General features: G+C 54.5%; 1 long non-coding RNA gene across 1 annotated transcript; it reads right to left on the bottom strand.

Moving 5' to 3' along the window:
• Positions 1-1311: 1311 nt before the first annotated feature.
• Positions 1312-3328, bottom strand: LOC118498751. Its single transcript, XR_004901215.1, has 4 exons — positions 3282-3328; positions 2709-2785; positions 1472-1537; positions 1312-1351 (listed from the first exon to the last, which is right to left on the bottom strand). It is a non-coding gene; the product is annotated as an uncharacterized LOC118498751 (long non-coding RNA).
• Between the last annotated feature and the right edge of the window lie 12621 nt (positions 3329-15949).

Here is a 15949-nt window from a genome sequence, read left to right as displayed (position 1 = left end):
GCACCTGTGACGGGTTCCACCAGTGTCGGCCACGACGGGGGCTCCCAGCTCTCCATTCAGGGAACTCGGGCTGTCCCTTGACAGGTTGTCGAAGGCCAGCAGGGCCCTGCGGCACCCCCAGAGCAGCACCGATGGGGCAGGCATGCTGGCAGGAAGCGGTGTCCTGCAGCTCCTGGACATGAGTGCTGGCCGGGCCACGCCGGGTCCATGGGGACGCGAAGCCCCGAGAGGAGGCAGTGGGGCCGCATGGGCATCAGCTCTCGCATTTATTGGCCAGTTTGTCATCCGCGGTTCTGAGTCTCGGGGCTGTCAGAGGCCGGGAACCAGCCGAGCCAGAGTTTCCTCGGGGGCTGTGCGGGCCCCCGGGGCCCATGCTCCTTTCTCCCCACCTCGGCAGCCTCTGCAAAACACAGACAGGCGTGCCCTGTGGGGCCCCGGCCAGGGGGGGCCTTCCCCAGGGCGAGGGCACGCGCTGAGGGGGCGCGGGCATGGAGCAGGCAGGTGGGCACAGACACAGCGACTCCTTCAGGCCGAGGGGAGGGGTCCTGAGCCCCCCAGCCCGGAGCAAGCAGGAGGCTCATTCAGGGAGGTCAGGCGTCTGGCTGCCTACAGAGGGGTGCAGCAGGCTCCTCAGGAGCTGCTCCGTCTCCCCGGGGAAGGAGCAGGGGCCCCGGGGCCCAGGAGGCGGGTCTGCGCGGTGCGGTGGGGAGAGTGAGGCCCAGGTGCCTGAGCACATGGGGCAGGCCAGGGTGTGGGCGATGCCCACTCACTCCAGAGGGTGGCATCATCCTGGGGGCCCCAGCCCTCCCCCCTTCGGGCCCACATCCCCAGTGCCCTGGGCTCTCCCAGCCGAGGCTCCAGGCTTCCTGACCTCGCAGCCGGCGTCCCTGCCGCCGCCGCCGCCTCCTCAGCCACGTCCTTCCCGGCGGGAGTGGGGCTGGCTGCATCCTCGGCTGGGGGCCTCGGCTCCCCCGCGTCCTGGGGACGGACCCCAGGCTCCTCCCTGGGGGCAGCATCACTCGGTCCTCCCGTGCCCCTGGGGGTCCCGGCCTGCCGGGAGAGACGGGTGGACATAACGTGGGCCAGAAGGTTCTTGGAACGAGGCATCCCACCCCGTTCTCCGTTGCTGGGCAAGTCCGGGTCTTTGTCTTCCCGGGGACTCCTTCCCTCCTCAGCTCAAGCTGGGCTGGGGGTGCGAATGTCCTGGAGGGTCCTGTCGCTGCACTGCCTCCCCAACACCCTCCCGGCCATGAGCTGGGGCCCCCCTGGCTCGCATGGGGCCCGGCCCTCCCCTGGGGGAGACCCCACTCACCTCAGCGGCCTCCTTCCTCCCGCTCCGGACCCTGCGTCTCTGCGGAGGGAAAGGGCCTCGAGTGGCCGGGAGCCCTTCCCCTGCCTCTCACCACGTCTCCCAGCGGGGCCCAGGGCAGCCCCCGCCCCAGGGCGCGAAGGGTCCCCGGCCCTCACCCACCTGAGAGGCCCCAGGGTAGCACTTGTCCATCGGCCCCCACACCGGCCTCAAGGTCTCTCCCGGGGGCTGCGTGACAAGGAGGAGAGGGGACAGGGCAGCGGTGACACGAGACCGCCGGGGGCTCTGGAGGACCCCAAGCACAGGACCCCTGGCGCCTTTAGAAAGATCACACTTCGCCTTCGTGAACGAAACGGGGACCTGGGCTTTACAGCAGAAACGCTCAGACATCAGCCTCCAGTTGCTGAACAACGAAACGACAAGCTGGTGATGGGGATGAGGGTTCCGAGCAAAGTGCGGGCGGAGAGGACGGTAGAAAGGGTGTTTCCCAGAAAGAACAGAGAGGGTGTCGGGGGGACCGAGGACCGGGTCGTGGCCCTTCCTGAGCGCGGGCACAGAGGCGCCCGACGGGGGGGGGGGGGGCACAGGGAGCCTAAACAGACACGCCCCTTTTTGCTCTCATCAAGACAATTCCCCACAGACGGGGGCTCCCCACTGGCCTGCAGCGGGGGGGGGGGGGGGAGCCCCCCCAGGCCGGCGTCGGTGAGTCTCCAGGCTCTGGGACAGAGAGGAGGCCCCGCCAACTTCCCGAGACGCAAAGGAAAAAGTCTGTCCCGGGGATTCAGGGTCATCAGACTTAAATGTCAACACGTGAGGCCGGAGGACAAGGAGGATCTTCAGAGTCTGAGAAAACCGTCTCTGGTCCCGAACTCCGTCCCCAGCCACACTTGCAGTGGAGGATGAATTTAGGCTTTTCCCACACGCCGTGCCACAAAGACCGCCCCTCAGGAGCCGGTGGCGCGGGGGGCCCCCACGCAGGAGGGAAGTGGCTCTGGCGCCCCCTGGTGTTCCCCTGGCCGAGGGCTGGGAGGGGGCTCCTGCCCTGGGTGCTCCCACCCCGGCCGTCCAAGGGGGCGTGCAGCCCCAGGCAAGCACCCTGCTCACCACCACCCGGCTCACATGTGAGCGGGGAACCACACCCCAGGGACTCTCACTAGAGTGAGAGTCCCCCTCGGAGCCCCAAGGTGACCACACAGCCAACCCACCAGGTGGGGGCAGGGCCTATGTTTAACTCTGCCAGAAACAGGACATTTCTCCAGAACCCTTCCATTCGTCCCCCCCCCCACCCTCACACACACACACACACACACACACACACACACACGGTTGACCGCCTAGGGTCAAGGAGCACGACCCCAGGGCTCTGGCCGCGGCCTCCAGGCCCTGACAGGGGCCCTACCTGTGACGTGTCCCCAGCAATGTCATGGCCAGGAGCTGGTTCCCCCACAGACCCCTGGAAATAGAAGCACACCGTGCCTGCAGGTGAAGAAAAACGAGTTAAAACATTGAAAAGAGTGACGGGATTATTTTTAAGTGTCAGCATTCACGATATGCCGGAAGGTCACATCCTTTTGAGCTGTCTGAACGGTGAAAGCTACCAGGCGCTAACTTACTCAAGTGCGCGAGGGGACACCTTCCCAGCCGGCCCGCGGGCAGACCTGCAAAGCCTCGCTGCGGACCCGAGCGCGGGGCGGGCCGTGGGGGCGTCCCGTCTGCCGCGGGGGCGGGGGCGGGGACGCGCCAGCGTCAGAGGGAGACACCGGGGCCACGTGCCAGCTGCGCAATGGAGGACAGAGGGAAGAAAGGGGACGGAAGGGTGGCCTGGGCTGGGAGCAGCACGGCCAGCCCCGGCGGGGCTGGCCTCTGGGCGCCCCGGGGGGCAGCCGGAGACGGGTGGCTCCCAGGAGAGACCCGGTTTCCCGGGCCCTTGGTCGCCCGACGCCCCGCAGCCCCCAGGGCCCCAGGCCCTCACCTGCCAGAACGAAGGTGTGCGCGACGCACAGGAACGCGAAGAGCCTGGGGGACCACAAGCGGGGCTGGGTGTAAGGCCGGGCCGCTCGCGCCCCACGTGGGCACCTGCGTCCCGCCCCCCCCCCCCAAGCCCGGGCCCGCTGTCCGGGGCTGTCCGGTCGCCACCGCGGCTGCGGGCCTCCCTCAGCTGTGACGGGGCTGGGCCGGGCCCCCTGCCTGCCTGCCCGCCCGCGGGGCGCAGTGCCTCCGCCCACTTCCAAAGCCAGATGAGGAGCCCGGAGCGCACAAGGAGCCCCAGTACCTGCCCCCCCCACTTCCTTCCTTCCTCACACCTGGGTCCACGGCGCCTCTCCAGCCAGAAGGCAGGGACCTGACCGTGGCCGGGCACTCGCACGTGCCCGCCTGGCGCTGGGCGAGCCCTCCCTCCGGCTCCCCCCTCCCCCGGCCCTCCCGAGCTCTCCCCGCGCGCGGGCCTGAGAGACCCCACAGCCCGGCTTAGATATCATGCCCGGCGACCGACCCATCCGCCTCCTCCGTGACCCCTCCCTTGGGACAAGCAGAGCATCTTGCCGTTGCCAAGGTGGTGACTCCCTGCTCACAGACACCCAGCCACGTCCACTGGCCGGGCCAGGCAGGGCCCTTCACCCCGACCCCCCCCCCCCCCCCGACCCCCGAGTCCCAGACACATCCCACCAGTCAGCGGGGAAGTTACAGAGAACTTTCCTCTTCCCCTCCCTATTTTCCCTTCCTCTTGGGCCCAGCTGGGGGCTCCCCTCCCTGGTCATCTGGGCCGCCGGACGAGGGCCCCCCTAGACTTCTAGGCCTACCCCCCCTAGGCCTACCTCTCTCCCCGGCAGCCTACGCCAAACGCCATCTCCAGGCTAAAAAGAAAGGATGCGCCACCGTCAGTGCATCGCGCAGGCCCGGGACCTCGGGGTCCCTTCACCCCGCGGCTTGCGGGACTCCCAGCCGCCAGCGGCAGCTGGGGCGGCAACCCCACCAGGGGGCTCGGCCGGCGGCCGGCGGGCTGCTCCGGGCGGAGGGGCGAGCGCGAGGAGCCTGGGAAACGCCCAGAAGCTGCCCCCCAGGCCTCAGAGCCCCAACCCACGGTGGCCTCAGTGCCCTGAGAGCCGGAGAGGCAGGTTGGGGGGGGGGGGGGAGAATGGGGAAAGGGGAGGATGGGACGCAGGAGAAAAGGTTAGTGCTCCTGAACGTTTGGTGTAAAATGCGCCCAGGTGCAGGTGGTGAACTGCAACAGTAAATAATGATGATTTAAAACCACCGGCCCTTGGAGGTGCTCCCTGGGTTCTGCAGCGTTTGGGGAGGGACACGGGGAGCGCTGGGGAGGGTCCCTCTGGGGTCCCACCCTCAGCGTCAGGACTCCCTGCAACCTGACACCGTTGTACAGTCAAGGTCTCCAGTGTGAGCCGGGCCCTCCCTCACCCGTGGGAGCGCCCCTTCCCCACAGGGACTCTATTTCAGAGTCTCCCCCTAAACCCCCAAGCCCGCGCACCCCCCTCCCCGCAGGGGGGAAGACAGGCGCCAGCGGAGGGGCGTCCCCTGCCCTCCCTGCCCCCCACGCCCCCCGGGCGCCCTCTGCTCCTCTGGGCATCTCCTCCCCAAGGACAAGGCTTCCTCCCCTTCTCCGGGCTCGGGGCCGGTCCCTTCCGTACTGCATCCCTCTCCTCCGGGGGTCCGGACTCCTCACCCCCCCGGGCGTTTTTGGGGGGTCCCCTCTCCCGCATACTCAGCTTCTCCTTCTCTAACGGCTCCTTCCCATCAGCATCTGAACACATCACCAATCTCTTCCAGTAAAAAAAAAAGCCTTCTCGCTGAGCCCATATCCCTTCACCAGCGACCTTCCCCTACCCTTCCCTGCAGTCTCCTGGGGACAGCTCTCTGCAGCGGGGGTCTTCACCCCCCCCCCCACCGCCACCTGTCCCATGCTCCACAGCCCACCTCAGTGTCTCTGTCCCCATTTGTCCCCAAACACTGTCACCAAAGTCCCCAGGATGCTTCTAGTCACCCACCCGGTAGCCCCTTTCCAGGCCTTGGCTCACTTCACTCCTCTGCAGGGTGACACAGTCCCTCACAGTCCCCTCGGTCACCCCCTCTGGGCACTGCTAGCGGCGTGTTCACAATAAGCTTTGTTGGTCATTTGTAACTGGGGCGGGGCACCATCAGCCCTTCTCTGGGAGGGGTTTGGGGGGAGGGCAGAGGGGACGAGTCCCGAGGGAGGGGACAGGAGGGGACGAGGGACTCGCCGAGTAGGAAGGGGCCCTGCAGACACCTGTCCCCTGCTCAGGAGGCCCACTGCCCTGAGCCCACTCAGCAAACACGCCAGCCTTCATGACCTCGGCGGCCTGCACCCTCTGACCACGCCAGCGTCCGGGCGGCCTGCTCACCTCCCCTCGGGCCCCGGGCTGAGCGTGGGAAGGGCGCCGAAGCCGGCCGAGTCGGGGGTCCAGAACCCGGCCCCCCCCTTCCGCAGGGAGAGTGGTGTCTGGGTCTGGGTGTGTGACATCATGTCTTGGGGGGCTTTATGACAGGACACCCTTGGCCGTGCACTTGGTCAGTTGCCTCGGTGGCCTGCACTCCCTGCTAGTCAGAGGCAGCACCTCTGTGGGTGTCGCTCTGGTTCCGTCCGATGCCACGGATGACGCCTGAGCCGCTGCAACGTGCGAAGCTCTGCACAGGGTCCTGCAGGGACGCAAAGACAGGAAGGTGCGTGAGACTCGGTCCTGTCTCACATGACGACAAGCTCATTTTCTGAATCAGGAACAAGAGCACAGCCAGACAATGTCTAGGTGTCACCCATTCAGCCAGTGAGTGTCCACTGAGCTTCCACCTTGGGCCACGAATAACGCCGAGGGGATAAAGAGGCAAACAGGACACACGGCCTACCCTTGAGGTGCTCGAAGACGTCAAACCGACATCTCTGATTCAAGACAGTAACTTCTATCCTCCCCACATTACTATGAATGTTACCAAAATATAATTACAGAACCAAGGATGTAACGACACTAAGGAATGCCCAAGTGTCACATACATATGACACATTACCAAGATAGACCACAAAACAAGTCTCAGTAAATTTTAAAAGATTAAAGTTGCCCTGGCCGCATAGCTTAGGTTGGAATCCTAACTATGCGCCTGAGTTTCGGGTTCAATCCCAGGTCACGGCACATGCAGGAATCCACCAATGAATGCACACACGGGTGGAGCAACGAGCTGATGGTTTTTTTTTTTCTCTTAAAAAAGAAAAAATTAAAGTTCATTTTAAGTATGTCCTTTGACTACAATAGAATTAAATCAGAAATCAATAGCAGTTCCCTGGAAAATCCCCAAATATTCAGAAACTAAATAACACAACTTTAAATAACATATGGGTAAAATTAGAAGTCAAAAGGTAAGTTAGAAAGTATTTTAACTGAGTGAAAATGAAAACATATAAAAGTGTGTGGGATGTGCCCTGGCTGGTGTGGCTCAGTGGGTTGAGCACCGGCCTGTGAACTGCAAGGTCGCCAGTTCCATTCCCAGTCGGGGCCCACGCCTAGGTTGTGGCCCGGGTCCCCAGCTGGTGTGTGAGAGGCAACAGATCGATGCATCTCTCACACACCAGGGCTGCTCTCCATCTCCGTCTCCCTCCCTTCCCCCCCTCTCTGAAAATGAATAAATAAAATCTTTAAAAAAAATTTATAGCACTAAGATATTAAGAAAATAAGAAAAGTCTCAAATCAATGACCTCAGTTTCTACCTTAAAAGGGTAAAAAGGGAGGAGAAAATAAAACCCACAGTAAGCACAAGAAAGGAAAGAAAAAAAATCAGAGTGGAAATATGATCTTAATTAATCAGTGTCACCCCAATAAATTTAATTTAAACATTAATAAATTAAATGTTCTGTAGTAGATAGGAATTAGTAAAATAATAAATGCTATTTTTAAACCTAAAAAAAAAAAGAAAAAATAAGTAAGACCAAAAGCTGGTTTTGGGAGATTAGCAGAGCATGTAATCCTGCAGCTAGAGGAGATCAGGGGGAAAGCAGTGAGACACAAGTGATCAGTACAAGAGGAGGAGGGTGACACTGATGCTGATGCCACGGATATTAAAAGGGTACTGAGGGCCCTGGCTGGCGTAGCTCAGTGGATTGAGCGCGGGCTGTGAACCAAAGCATCGCAGGTTCGATTCCCAGTCAGGGCACATGCCTGGGTTGCAGGCCACGTCCCCCAGCAACCGCACATTGAGGTTTCTCTCTCTTTCTCCCTCCCTTCCCTCTCTAAAAATAAATAAATAAAATCTTTAAAAACAAGGGTACTGAGGGAATGTTTTGAGCAACACTATGCCAATAAGTGTGACAATGTTGATGAAATGGACAAAATCTCTAAAAACACACAAAATACCAAAGCCCACGCATGCAAGGAGAAACCTATAACCTGGAGAATCCTGTATCTGTCAAAGACATCGAATTTCACTTTCCCACACAGAGAACTTCAGGCCCACCTGGCTTCACTAGTGAATTCTACCAAACTTCTAAGGAAGCAGTAGTATAAATTCCCCACGGACTCTTCCAGAAAAACAGGAGAGAATACTTCCAGGCGCCATCTCTGAAGGCAGCAAAACCAGGCGAAGACAGAAAATTATAGCCCGACCGCCCTCGTAGACACAGATGCAAATATTGTGAATGAATCTTATCGAGTCGAAACCAACAACGTATAAAAAGGGTAATACGTCACTACCAAAGGACTTTATCCTCCGGAATGCAAGGTTGGTTCAGTATTCAGAAACTAGCCCGTCTAATCCACCATATGAACAGACTAAAAAAGCAAAACCATACACTGATCTCAATAGATGCACAAAAAAAGGACAAAATCAACACGTGTCCCTGAAAAAACTCTCAGCAAACTAGGAGCAGCTGGAGACATCCTCCACCTGACGAAGAACATTCGTGGAAACCCTGGCCCTGGCTGGGTAGCTCCGCTGGTCAGTGCATCATCCCCAGACACCGAGGTGGAGGGTTTGATTCCCGGGGAGGGGACACACAAGAACCAACCAATGAATACATGAATAAATGGAACAAAAAAATCAATGTTTGTCTCAAATTAATTTTTTAAAAGTTGAGCTAATTAACAGTAAATATACTCAACAGTGAAATACTGAGTGCTTCCCCCCTAAGTCAGGAATAGGTCAGGATGCCTGACTTCATCACTTCCACATAACATCGCACCGGGAGTTTTGAACAGTGAACTAAGTCCAGAAAGAGAAGTAAAAGGCAACCAAGTTGGAAAGGAAGCAGCAAAACTGTCTTTATTTGCAAACAACACGATTGTGTATAAAATTCTATGGGGTCATCCAAAAAGCTACTAGAGTTTTGTGGGGTGAAATGATACAAAATCGATATAAAAAAACAATTATAAATAAAAATCACTTCTATTTCTATATCACAGCGATGAACAATTGGGAATTCAAATTTTTCAAGTACCATTTGTCATAGCCTCAAAAGCATGCCCTTCCCTGGGGAAAACCTGATGAAAGATGTGTGCCAGGCCTGCGCGTGCAAAACCACGAGCCGGTGCCGGCGGAATTCAAGAAGACCCCCATACATGAAGGGCCACGCACCCCAGTCGTGGACCGGAAGACCCGCCACCGTCCAGGCGTCGACTCCACCCTCAAACGGACCTGAAGATCTAGTGCAGTCGCAATAAAACCCCCATCAAATCTTTGTTGCTGAAATCTATATGCTGTTTCTAAAGTGTATATGGAAATACCAAGGCCTAGAATAGTCAAAAATTGGGGGGTGGGAGGAAGCAGCTGGACAGGAATCAAGACAGTACGAGAGCGCTGCGGTCAAAACAGACGAAACAGAACGGAGCGCGGAGGTGGCCGGCGCGGGGCGCGCGCCCGCAGTCCCGCTACTCCGAGGCCGAGGCAGGGGGGTCGCCTGAGTCCCTGGCTACGGCGCATTGTGCCAACGGGTGACGCACTAAGTTTGGCGTCAGCATGGTGACCTCCCGGGAGCGGGCGGGGCGTCACCAGGTTGCCTAAGGAGGGGTGAACCGGCCCAGGTCGGAAACGGAGCAGGTCAGAACGCGCCCGAGCTGAGCAGAACAGAGCACAGACATAGACCCACAGAATTTCCAGAATTTGTACCCTTGATTTTAGACAAGGGTACAAATGCCATTCGGCGGAGGAACTATAAAGCCTTTTCAATCATGGTCAGGGAACAACTGGATTTTTTAAAGATTTTATTTATTTACTTTTAGAGAGGGGAGGGAGGGAGAAAGAGAGAGAGAGAGAAACATCAATGTGCGGTTGCTGGGGGCTGTGGCCTGCAACCCAGGCATATGCCCTGACTGGGAATCGAACCTGTGACGTTTTGGTTCGCAGCCTGTGCTCAATCCACTGAGCTACGCCAGCCAGGGCTACAACTGGATATTTTTATGGAAAAAAAAATGACTTTGCCTCATATCTCATACCGTATGCTAAAACTGACTCTAAATCGATCACAGACCCAAATGTAAAACCTACAACTGTAAAACCTCTAGAAGAAAACACGGGAGAAAAATCCCCGTGATCTCGGATTAGGCAAATATACCTCAAATAGAACACCAGATCACGGTCCATAACAGGAAAAAAAAAGTGATAAATTGGACTTCATCAAAATTAAAATCTTCTGGTCTTTCTAAAGATACTGATAATAGAAAAAGTAGAAAGACAAGCCACAGACGAGGAGAAAACGTTTCCAAATTTTTGTTTTAAATAACAATAAAGAAATACGCTAGCTGGACACTAGCTGGATCCATGAATAGAGGAGCAACTAAGACATGGCCTGTCCACATGACAAATTCCTTCCAGAAATAAAGGGAAGCAGATCCACATGACCCGACACAGTGACTTTAGAGATGTTTAGTGAAAAAGATGAACTGCAGCACAAAGGCATGGGAGGATTCCCATATGTATATATATATATATATATATATATATATATATATATATATATATATATATATATATATATATATATCAGTCTTTTTTTTAAAGATTTTAAATTTATTCTTTAGAGAGGGAAGGGATGGAGAAAGAGAGAGAGAGAGAAAGAGAGAGAAACATCAATGTGCGGTTGCTGGGGGTCACGGCCTGCAACCCAGGCATGTACCCTGACTGGGAATCGAACCTGCGACGCTTTGGTTCGCAGCCCATGCTCAATCCACTGAGCTACGCCAGCCAGGGCTTATATCAGTCTTATATATAATCAGTCCTCCCCAAAACCTCAGGTCACAAACTCAAATGTGCAAAAAATAGTGAAATGGCACATTTCTTTATTGTTACTTAAAACAAAACTTTTACCTCCACGCCCCCAACTCATCAAGTTGGTGGGAGGTGGATCGTAAGGAACTGAGACATGACTGTCCCAGAGGCCCAGAGGCTGGAGCCCAGACGTCTGTCCAGACCCCAGGGGCGAGCACACTGTGGAGGCGTACTCGGGCAAGGACTAGGACTCCATTCTCTCCGCGTCCTCTATATTTGGCTCAGTGGGCAAGACGAGGAACATCACGCAGGAAATGGTTGAGAAACGCATGCTACGGACACATGGGCGAGTGGCAGGGCCAGAGTCCCCGATCTGGGTCCACTACTCCATGCTCCTGACAGCTGTGACTTACAGTGACCCGCGCTTTGTAGGAGCCGCCTCTCCGGGCTGCAGCCTGAAGCGGTGAGGGTATTTTCGGGGCCAGCCTCCTAAGCTGGCGATCCGGGTGGCCACACAGGGCCCCGTGCTCAGGAGGGCCATACCTCGTATGCCACCCTCTCCCACGGGGTAATATCAGAGGAGAACGAATAGAAAGTCAGGACTTTCTTTTTTTTTTTTAAGATTTTATTTATTTTTTAGAGAGGGAAGGGAGGGAGAGAGACAGAGAGAAACATCAATGTGCGGTTGCTGGGGGCCGTGGCCTGCAACCCAGGCATGTGCCCTGACTGGGAATCAAACCTGCGATGCTTTGGTTCGCAGCCCGCGCTCAATCCACTGAGCTACGCCAGCCAGGCGAGAGTCAGGACTTTTGACTCTGACCACGGGTGTTCAGAGAAAGGCAATCTTCCTCCTGCGGTTTCTGTGTCGGCACTGACGTCTTGGGGGGAGAAGTAGTCATGAGACACTCCACTCCTACACTTGCCGACCAGAGCGGTATGGGGGGGGGGATGGGGGAGGGGGAACGGGAGCTGAACTCCTGCTGGGCGCTGTGCAGGGCCCCCACCCCTAGTGCCACCCAAGGCTGCGTGGGGAACCTGGGCTTCTACCCCCACTCAGAGTCACAAGGAAGCTCGTCCACTCCCCCGCTGATGTCAGGGGAAGCCAGGGAAACGAGACAGTTTAAACAAGACCCGAGTCTCATACCACAATCTCCGAAGTGTCCAGGTTTCAGTAGAAAAATCACATGCTAAAAACAAGGAACATCTTAAACTACATTAAAAAAAGACGCTCACTAGAAGCCAACAGTGAGATGACAGAGGTGGCGGAGTGATCGGATAAAGATTTAACGCAGACAGCAGAAACACGCTTCCACAAGCAATCGTGAACGTGCTTGAAACGAAATAAAAAATAGTCTCAGCAGAGAAACATTAGGTGTGAGGAAGAACCAGATGGAAAATTTAGAACAATAATCAAAATAAAAGGCTCAGTGGATGGGTTCAAAGGCCGAAAAGAGAGAAAATAACCAGTGAATGGGAAGATGAAACAGTGGAAATGACTCCATGTGAACAACAGAGAAAACGGACTGAGGACAAAACGAACAGGCGCGCAGGGGCCCGCGGGACGGAGAAAAGGCCCAGCACCGTGTGGGCGGAGCCTCGGAAGAAGGGGAAGGGGGCGGGCCAAGCACACACTGAGAGCAAACTTTCCAAAGTTTGTAAGGAGCAGGACAGACCCAAGACGCTGAGCCAATCCCAAGCAGCTACGTTCAAACAAGTCCACACGAAGCTACATCACTTCACAAACTTCTGAAAATTAAAGTGAAAAAGAACTTTTGAGAGTAGCCAGGGAAAAACAATACCCTGAGTTTGTCAATCAAAGCCAATTTGAATGACAGCTGATTACTCATCAGAAGCCACAGGGGCCAGAAGGAAGTAACACACAGGTTTGTTTGTTTTGTTTTTAAGTTCAAACTGTCAACTCAGACTCCCATACCCAGTGAAAAATATCCTTCAGGAATGCTGGCGGGAAATCAGGGAATTCTCAGATTAAAAGAAAAAACAACTAAGAATATTTCACCAGTTGATATGCTCAACTGACTTTTTTAAAAAATATTTTATTTATTTGTAGAGAGAGGGGAAGAGAGGGAGAAGAAGAGGGAGAGAAACAGTGTGAGAGAGAAATATCCCTCGGCCGAGAGACAACCGAGGACCTGCCCTGCAACCCAGGCATGTGCCCTGACTGGGAATCGAACCAGTGACCCATTGGTTTGCAAGCCGGTGCCCAACCCACTGAGCCACACCAGCCAGGGCTCAACTGACTTTTTAAAAAGGTACAAAAGCTATTCCGTGGAGGAAGGCTGGCTTTTCGACAAATGGCTCTGGAGAAATCAGATGTCCATAGGCAGAAAAAAAAGGAACCTTGACCTAAATCCAACAGGTTTTACAAAAATTACCATAACTAAAAATGGATTAAGTACTTAAATATAAAACATAAAGGTTTTTTAAAAAAATCACAGAAAATCTTCTGGACTTAGGGCTAAGCAAAGGGACCTTAGGTCTGGCGGCAACAACACAATCCAGAAAAGGAAAAACTGATAAATTGGCTTTCATCAAAATTAAATACTTTGGCTCTGAGGCAGACCCTGTTGGAAAGATTAAAAAATAAGCTACAGAGTGGGGGACATAGTTTCAAACCACATGTCTGACAAAGGACTCGTATCTAGAATACAGGGGGTGGGCACAAGTAGGTTTACAGTTGTCAGTACGAGAAACAGTTTATTCTGGTGCTATTATTTACTAATCATTGTATTATTTTCCACACAAGCTGTAAACCTACTTTGGCCCACCCCGTATAAAGAACTCTCAAAACCTGACAGGTAAACGAATAATCTAATTGGCAAAACGGGAAGAAGACATGCAAAGACATCTCCCTCCGGAGACTATGCGGTGGGAGGTGAGCAGGTGAAAGGCCGTTTGATGCCACGAGCCACTAGGGGAACCTAAATGAAAACCAGACAACCCCACACTTGCCAGAATGGCTGACACGTAAAGAGCTGCTCTGGCACGGGCAGGAGAGGGCCTGGGGACACTGGGCCTCACTCGTGCCGTGCCACCAGGAATGGTGGGACCACTGCCCTGGAAAACAAGCTGGTCGTCTCTTTTTTTTTAAAGATTTTATTTATTTATTTTTAGAGAGGGAAGAGAGAGAGGGGGGGGGGCATCAATATGTGGTTGCTGGGGGTCATGGCCTGCAGCCCAGGCATGTACCCTGACTGGGAATTGAACCTGCGATGCCTGGTTCACAGCCCGCACTCAATCCACTGAGCTACACCAGCCAGGGCAGCTGGTCGTCTCCCAACTGGACATGCACCACGCACATGACCCAGCAGCCGCAGCCCTGGGCACTCACCCCAGAGAAGGAAGCCTCATGCTCACGGTGACCTGGCAGACGGCTTGTGACTGATGTCAGGGACTGGCTCTGAATTCTTTGCATTGTACGTACGTCCCATCGCCTCTGCTTCTGCGAAGGATCTCTACTTTCTTATTGTGCTGTCCTTTCCTGATGTCCTAACATCACTGTTTTTAGTAAGGACAAATAGGACATTTTGCTTTTTTAAAGTGATGAGAGCAAGAAAGTACCATCAAAATACTGCACTAGACTCGCCCTGACAGGTGTGGCTCAGTTGGTTGGGCGTTGCCCTGCAAAGCAAAACATCGCCAGTTCCATTCCCGGCCAGGGCATGTGCCGGGGTTGTGGTTGGGGTCCCTGGTCGGGGCCCATAGCAGAGGCACCTTTGCCCTCGATATTTCTCTTCCTCCTTCCCTTCCCTTCTCTCCAAAAATAAACTTAAATAAGTAAACAAAAGGGACTTGACACATTTGAAAAATCTCCAGAGACCATTTTTTTCCCATAGCATAACTGAGATATATTTTTTAAAGATTTTATTTATTTTTAGAGAGGGAAGGGAGGGAGATAGAGAGAAACATCAATGTGCTGTTGCTGGGGGTCATGGCCTGCAACCCAGGCATGTACCCCGCCTGGGAATCAAACCTGCAACACTTTGGTTCGCAGCCCGCACTCAATCCACTGAGCTACGCCAGCCATATGTTTAACTTTTTAAGAAACTGCCAGAATTTTCCAAAGTGGCTGTACCGTTTTACACTCCCACCAGCACTGTACAAGGGTTCCGATTTCTCCACAGCCTCACCAGCACTGCTGTCTGTCTTTTTTATCCTAGGCATTGTAGTTGGTGGGTGGGATCTTATGGTTTTGAATTGCATTCACCCAATGATGTTGAATGTCTTCTTGTGTGTTTATTGGTCGTTGGTACATCTAATTTGGAGAAATAGCTATTCAAATCCTTTGCTTACCTAAACAATATTTTTTAAAAGATTTTATTCATTTATTTTTAGAGTGGGAAGGGAGGGAAAAAGAGAGAGAGAGAGAAACATCAATGTGCGGTTGCTGGGGGCCGTGGCCTGCAACCCAGGCATGTGCCCTGACTGGGAATCGAACCTGCGATGCTTTGGTTCGCAGCCCGCGTTCAATCCACTGAGCTATGCCAGCCAGGTAAAAAATAATTTTTACAGTAGTTTTAGGCTCACAAAAAGACAGGGGTAAAGTACACAGACTTCCACATACACCTTACTCCTCCCCCCACACACAGGTACGCGCAGCCTCCCCCACTACCAACATCCCTCAGCACAGTGATACATTTGTTGTCATCAGTGAACCTACGCTGACACATAATTGTCCCCCAAAGTCCATAATTCACATCAGGGTTCACTCTGTGGGTCTGGAAAAATGTATAAAGACACGTATCCACCATCATAGTACCATAAGGAATGGCTTCACTGCGCTAAAAACCCTCCGTGCGGCACCTCTTCGCCCCGCCCTCCTCCCAGCCTCCGGCAGCCAGTGACCTTTTCATCGTCTCCATAGTTTTCCCTTTTTCCGGTGTGTCCTGCCGCTGGAATCACACAGTGTGTAGCCTTTTCAGATTGGCCTCGTTCACTCAGTGACACCCACTTAAGTTTCCTTGGCGTCTTTCATGGCGTTACAGCTCCTCTCTTTCTGGCACTGACGAACGCCCCATTGTTTGCAGGCACCGCTGTTCGTGTCTTCACTCACCTCTTGAAGGACTTCTTGGTTGCTTTCACGTTCTGGCAATCACGAATACAGACACCCACTGCAGATTTTCCGTGGGCATAACTTTTCACTTCATTGGGTAACACCAAGGAAGTGGCCTTGGCTCAAGGAGGGGGCCTGCTAGATCCCGTTAAGGATGCTTCATTTTGCCCTGGCTGGTGTGGCTCAGTGGACTGAGCTCTGGCCTGCGAATCAAAGGATTGCCAGTTGGATTCCCAATCAGGGCACATGCCTGGGTTGTGGGCCAGGTCCCTGGTGGGGGGCATGTGAGAGGCAACCACCCACTGATGATGTTTCACTTCCTCTCTTTCTCCATCACTTCCCCGCTGTCTAAA

This window comes from Phyllostomus discolor, chromosome 2 (assembly GCF_004126475.2).
Source record: "Phyllostomus discolor isolate MPI-MPIP mPhyDis1 chromosome 2, mPhyDis1.pri.v3, whole genome shotgun sequence".
Classification (NCBI taxonomy): domain Eukaryota; kingdom Metazoa; phylum Chordata; class Mammalia; order Chiroptera; family Phyllostomidae; genus Phyllostomus; species Phyllostomus discolor.
This window is presented reverse-complemented; position numbering and strand designations above follow the sequence as displayed.